Source organism: Arachis duranensis, chromosome 9, assembly GCF_000817695.3.
Source record: "Arachis duranensis cultivar V14167 chromosome 9, aradu.V14167.gnm2.J7QH, whole genome shotgun sequence".
Lineage (NCBI taxonomy): Eukaryota > Viridiplantae > Streptophyta > Magnoliopsida > Fabales > Fabaceae > Arachis > Arachis duranensis.
In genome coordinates, this window is record NC_029780.3 from 25,903,161 (window position 1) to 25,908,680 (window position 5,520).

General features: G+C 35.7%; 2 non-coding genes across 2 annotated transcripts; one reads left to right on the top strand and one right to left on the bottom strand.

Moving 5' to 3' along the window:
• Positions 1-617: 617 nt before the first annotated feature.
• Positions 618-721, top strand: LOC127741704 (small nucleolar RNA R71). The gene has a single exon (XR_008002909.1). It is a non-coding gene; the product is annotated as a small nucleolar RNA R71 (small nucleolar RNA).
• A 4,192-nt stretch (positions 722-4,913) lies between these two features.
• Positions 4,914-5,021, bottom strand: LOC127742344 (small nucleolar RNA R71). The gene has a single exon (XR_008003533.1). It is a non-coding gene; the product is annotated as a small nucleolar RNA R71 (small nucleolar RNA).
• Positions 5,022-5,520: the final 499 nt, after the last annotated feature.

Consider the following 5,520-nt stretch of genomic DNA (forward strand, 5'->3'; position numbering starts at 1 on the left):
CCTCAGTCATGAAACTGAGGGTGGTCTTAGATAGATCAGAGACTATGTTTGCTAAGCTAGAGAGGCTTTGCTCAGAATTCTCTGTCTGTTGCTGAGAAGATGATGGGAAAGGCTTGCTACTGCCAAACCTGTTTCTCCTACCATTATTGTTGTTGAAGCTTTATTGAGGCTTCTGTTGATCCTTCCATGAGAAATTTGGGTGATTCCTCGATGAAGGATTATAGGTGTTTCCATAGGAATCTCCCATGTAATTCACCTCTTCCATTGCAGGATTCTCAGGGTCATAAGCCTCTCCTTCAGAGGATGCCTCTTTAGCTTGCAATCTAGTCAGACTTTGAGAAATCATATTGACTTGCTGAGTCAATATTTTGGTCTGAGCCAATATGGCATTCAGAGTATCAATCTCAAGAACTCCTTTCTTCTGAGTCACCCAATTATTCATAGGATTTCTCTCAGAAGTGTACATGAACTGGTTATTTGCAACCATTTCAATGAGTTCCTAGGCTTCTGCAGGCATTTTCAAATGAAGAGATCCACCAGTAGAGTGATCCAATGACATCTTGGATAACTCAGACAGACCATCATAGAATATACATATGATGCTCCATTCTGGAAACATGTCAGAAGGACACCTTTTGGTTAATTGCTTGTATCTTTCCCAAGCTTCATGGAGGGATTCACCTTCCTTATGTCTGAAGGTTTGGACATCCACTCTGAGTTTACTCATCTTTTGAGGTGGAAAGAATTTGTTAAGAAAGCATTGACCAGCTTGTCCCAAGAGTTCAGACTTTCTCTAGGTTGTGAGTCCAACCATGTCCTAGCTCTGTCTCTCACAGCAAAGGGGAAAAGCATAAGTCTGTAGACCTCGGAATCAACCCCATTGGTCTTAACAGTATCACATATCTGCAAGAATTTAGATAAGAACTGATGAGGATCTTCTGATGGAAGTCCATAAAACTTGCAGTTATGCTGCATTAGAGAAATTAATTGAGGCTTAAGCTCAAAGTTGTTTGCTCCAATGGTAGGAATTGAGATGCTTTTTCCATTGAAGTTGGAAGTTGGTGCAGTATAGTCACCAAGCATCTTTCTTACACCTCCGCTATTGTTATTGGGTTCGGCCATGTCTTCTTCTTTTTTGAAAATTTCTATCAGGTCTTCTCCAGAGTGTTGTGCTTTAGCTTCTTGATGAGCGGATAATTTATACGCTTTTTGGCATTGTTTTTAGGTAGTTTTTAGTAGGATCTAGCTACTTTTAGGGATGTTTTTATTAGTTTTTATGCAAAATTCACATTTCTGGACTTTACTATGAGTTTGTGTGTTTTTCTGTGATTTCAGGTATTTTCTTTCTGAAATTGAGGGACCTGAGCAAAAATATTATTCAGGCTGACAAAGGACTACTGATGCTGTTGGATTCTGACCTCCTTGCACTCAAAATGGATTTTTTGGAGCTACAGAACTCCAAATGGCACGCTCGCAATGGCGTTGGAAGGTAGACATCCAGGGCTTTCCAGAAATATATAATGGTCCATACTTTATTTGAGCTTAGATGATGCAAACTGACGTTCAATGCCAGTTCCATGCTGCATTCTGGAGTAAAATGCCAAAAGCACATCACAAACCAGAGTTAAACACCAAACAGACGTTACAACTTGGTGTTTAACTCCAAGAGAAGCCTCTACACATGTAAAGCTCAAGCTCAGCCCAAGCACACACTAAGTGGGCCCCGGAAGTGGATTTCTGCATCAATCACTTATCTTTGTAACCCTAGTAGCTAGTTTTAGTATAAATAGAACTTTTTACTACTGTACTGGTGTCTTTTTGACCACATCTTTGGTCTCAGTTTTAATCAGTTGTTCATCTTAGGAGACTATTGATCATTCAGGGGGGCTGGCCATTTGGCAATTCCTGGACCTTCATCACTTATGTATTTTCAACGGTGGAGTTTCTACACACCATAGATTAAGGTGTGGAGCTCTGCTGTACCTCGAGTTTTAATGCAATTACTACTATTTTCTATTCAATTCAGCTTATTCTTGTTCTAAGATATTCGTTGTACTTCAACCTGATGAATGTGATGATCCGTGACACTCATCATCATCCGTCCTTATAAACGCGTGCTTGACAACCACTTCCGTTCTATCTTAGACCGAGCGCATATCTCTTGGATTCCTTGATCAGAATCTTTGTGGTATAAGCTAGAATTATTGGTGACCATTCTTGAGAATTTGGAAATTCTAAACCTTGTATGTGGTATTCCGAGTAGGATTCAGGGATTGAATGACTGTGACGAGCTTCGAACTCGCGATTGTTGGGCGTGGTGACAGACGCAAAAGAATTAATGGATTCTATTCTGACATGATCGAGAATCGACAGATGATTAGCTGTGCTGTGACAGAGCATTTGGACCGTTTTCACTGAGAGGATGGGAAGTAGCCATTGACAACGGTGATTCCCTACATACATCTTGCCATGAAAAGGAGTAAGAAGGATTGAGGAAGGCAATAGGAAAGCAGAGATTCAACAGGGACAAAGCATCTCCATACACTTATCTGAAATTCCCACCAATGATTTACATAAGTATCTCTATCATTATTTTATGCTTTATTTATTATTATTTTTGAAAACCTTTATAACCATTATAATCTGACTGACTGAGATTTACAAGGTAACCATAGCTTGCTCCATACTAACAATCTCCGTGGGATCGACCCTTACTCACGTAAGGTTTATTACTTGGACGACCCAGTGCACTTGCTGGTTAGTTGTGCAAAGTTGTCAAGAATGTGAGTGAACCATAGTAGTGTGCACCAAGTTTTTGGAGACATTACTAAGAATTGTTCGAGTTATAAAAAGTGTAAATCACAATTTTGCCTATCAAGTTTTTGGCGCCGTTGTCGGGGATTGTTCGAATTTGGACAACTGACGGTTCATCTTGTTGCTTAGATTAGGTAATTTTCTTTTCAAAAAATTTTTCAAAAATCTTTCAAAAATTTTTCTTTGTTTTCGTTTTTCCAAAAATTAATTTTCGAAAAAAATACAAAACAATTATAAAATCAAAAAAACCAAAAATATTTTGTGTTTCTTGTTTGAGTCTAGTGTCAATTTTTAAGTTTGGTGTCAATTGCATGTTTTTAAAAATTTATGCATTTTTCGAAAAATTCATGCATTGCATTCTTCATGATCTTCAAGTTGTTCTTGACAAGTTTTCTTGTTTGATTTTTAAATTTTCTTGTTTTGTGTCTTTTGTTGTTTTTCATATGCATTTTTGCATTCATGGTGTTTAAGCATTAAAAATTTCTAAGTTTGGTGTCTTGCATGTTTTTCTTTTCTTGAAAATTTTTCAAAAATAAGTCTTGATCTTCAAAGTGTTCTTGGTGTTCATCTTGACATTCATAGTGTTCTTGCATGCATCATGTGTTTTGATTCATAATTTTCATGTTGTGAGTCATTTTTGTTATTTTTCTCTCTCCTCATTAAAAATTCAAAAATAAAAAATATCTTTTCCTTTTTTCTCATAAATTTCAAAAATTTGAGTTGACTTAGTCAAAAATTTTTAAAACTTAGCTATTTCTTATAAGTCAAGTCAAATTTTCAATTTTAAAAATCCTATCTTTTCAAAATATTTTTCAAAAATCAAATCTTTTTCATTTTTCTTATTATTTTTCGAAAATTTTAAAAAAGTAATTCAAAATCTTTTTCTTAATTTCATTTCAAAATTTTGAAAACTTTACTAACAATTAATGTGATGGATTAAAAAATTTGAAGTTTGTTACTTTCTTGTTAAGAAATGTTCAATCTTTAAACTCTAGAATCATATCTTTTAGTTTCTTGTTAGTCAAGTAATTAATTTTAATTTTAAAAATCAAATCTTTTCCAAAATATATTTTTCAATCATATCTTTTTCAAAATAAATTTCAAAATCTTTTCCAACTTCTTATCTTTTCAAAATTGATTTTCAAATCTTTTTTCAATTAACTAATTGACTTTTTGTTTGTTTCTTATCTTTTTCAAAACCACCTAACTACTTTTCTCTCTAATTTTCGAAAATCATCTCTCTCTTTTTCAAAATTCTTTTAACTAACTAATTGTTTCAAATTTTAATTTTAATTTTATTTCTTCTCTTAATTTTCGAAAATCACTAACTTATTTCTCAAAATTAATTTTCGAATTTCTCTACCTCTCATCTTCTTCTATTTATTTATTTAATTACTAACATTTCTCTTCATCTCAAAAACATTTGAACCCTCTCTTCTCTTCTGTGTTCGAATTTTTCTTCTCTTTCTTCTATTCTTTTCTTCTTCTACTAACATAAAGGAATCTCTATACTGTGACATAGAGGATTCCTCTTCTTTTTCTGTTCTCTTCTTTTTCATATGAGCAGAAGCAGAGACAAGAACATTCTTGTTGAAGCAGATCCGGAACCTGAAAGGACTCTAAAGAAGAAACTAAGAGAAGCTAAAGCTCAACAATCCAGAGAAAACTTTACAGAGAATCTCGAAAAAGAGAGAGACATGGCCGAACCCAATAACAATGGTGGAGGCGCAAGAAGGATGCTTGGTGACTACACTACACCTACTTCCAAGTTTAATGGAAGAAGCATCTCAATCCCTGCCATTGGAGCAAACAATTTTGAGTTGAAATCTCAACTAGTTGCTCTAATGCAACAGAACTGCAAGTTTCATGGACTTTCCTCAGAAGATCTCTACCAATTTTTAACTGAGTTCTTGCAGATCTGTGAGACTGTTAAGACTAATGGAGTAGATCCTGAAGTCTACAGGCTCATGCTTTTCCCTTTTGCTGTAAGAGACAGAGCTAGAACATGGTTGGACTCACAACCTAAAGATAGCCTGGACTCTTGGGATAAGCTGGTCACGGCCTTCTCGGCTAAGTTTTTTCCTCCTTAAAAGCTGAGCAAGCTTAGAGTGGATGTTCAGACCTTCAAACAAAAAGATGGTGAATTCCTCTATGAAGCTTGGGAAAGATATAAGCAGATGACCAAAAGGTGTCCTTCTGACATGCTTTCAGAGTGGACCATTCTGGATATATTCTATTATGGTCTATCTGAGTTCTCTAAGATGTCACTGGACCATTCTACAGGTGGATCCATTCACCTAAAGAAAACGCCTGCAGAAGCTCAAGAACTTATTGACATGGTTGCAAATAACCAATTCATGTACACTTCTGAGAGGAATTCTATGAATAATGGGACACCTCAGAGGAAGGGAGATCTTGAAATTGATGCTCTGAATGCCATATTGGCTCAGAACAAAATGTTGACTTAGCAAGTCAATATGATTTCTCAAAGTCTGAATGGATGGCAAAATGCATCCAACAGTACTAAAGAGGCATCTTTTGAAGAAGAAACTTATGATCCTGAGAACCCTGCAATAGCAGAGGTGAATTACATGGGTGAACCGTATGAAAACACCTATAATTTCTCATGGAGAAATCATCCAAATTTCTCATGGAAGGATCAACAAAAGCCCCAACAAGGCTTTAATAATCGTGGAAGAAATAGGC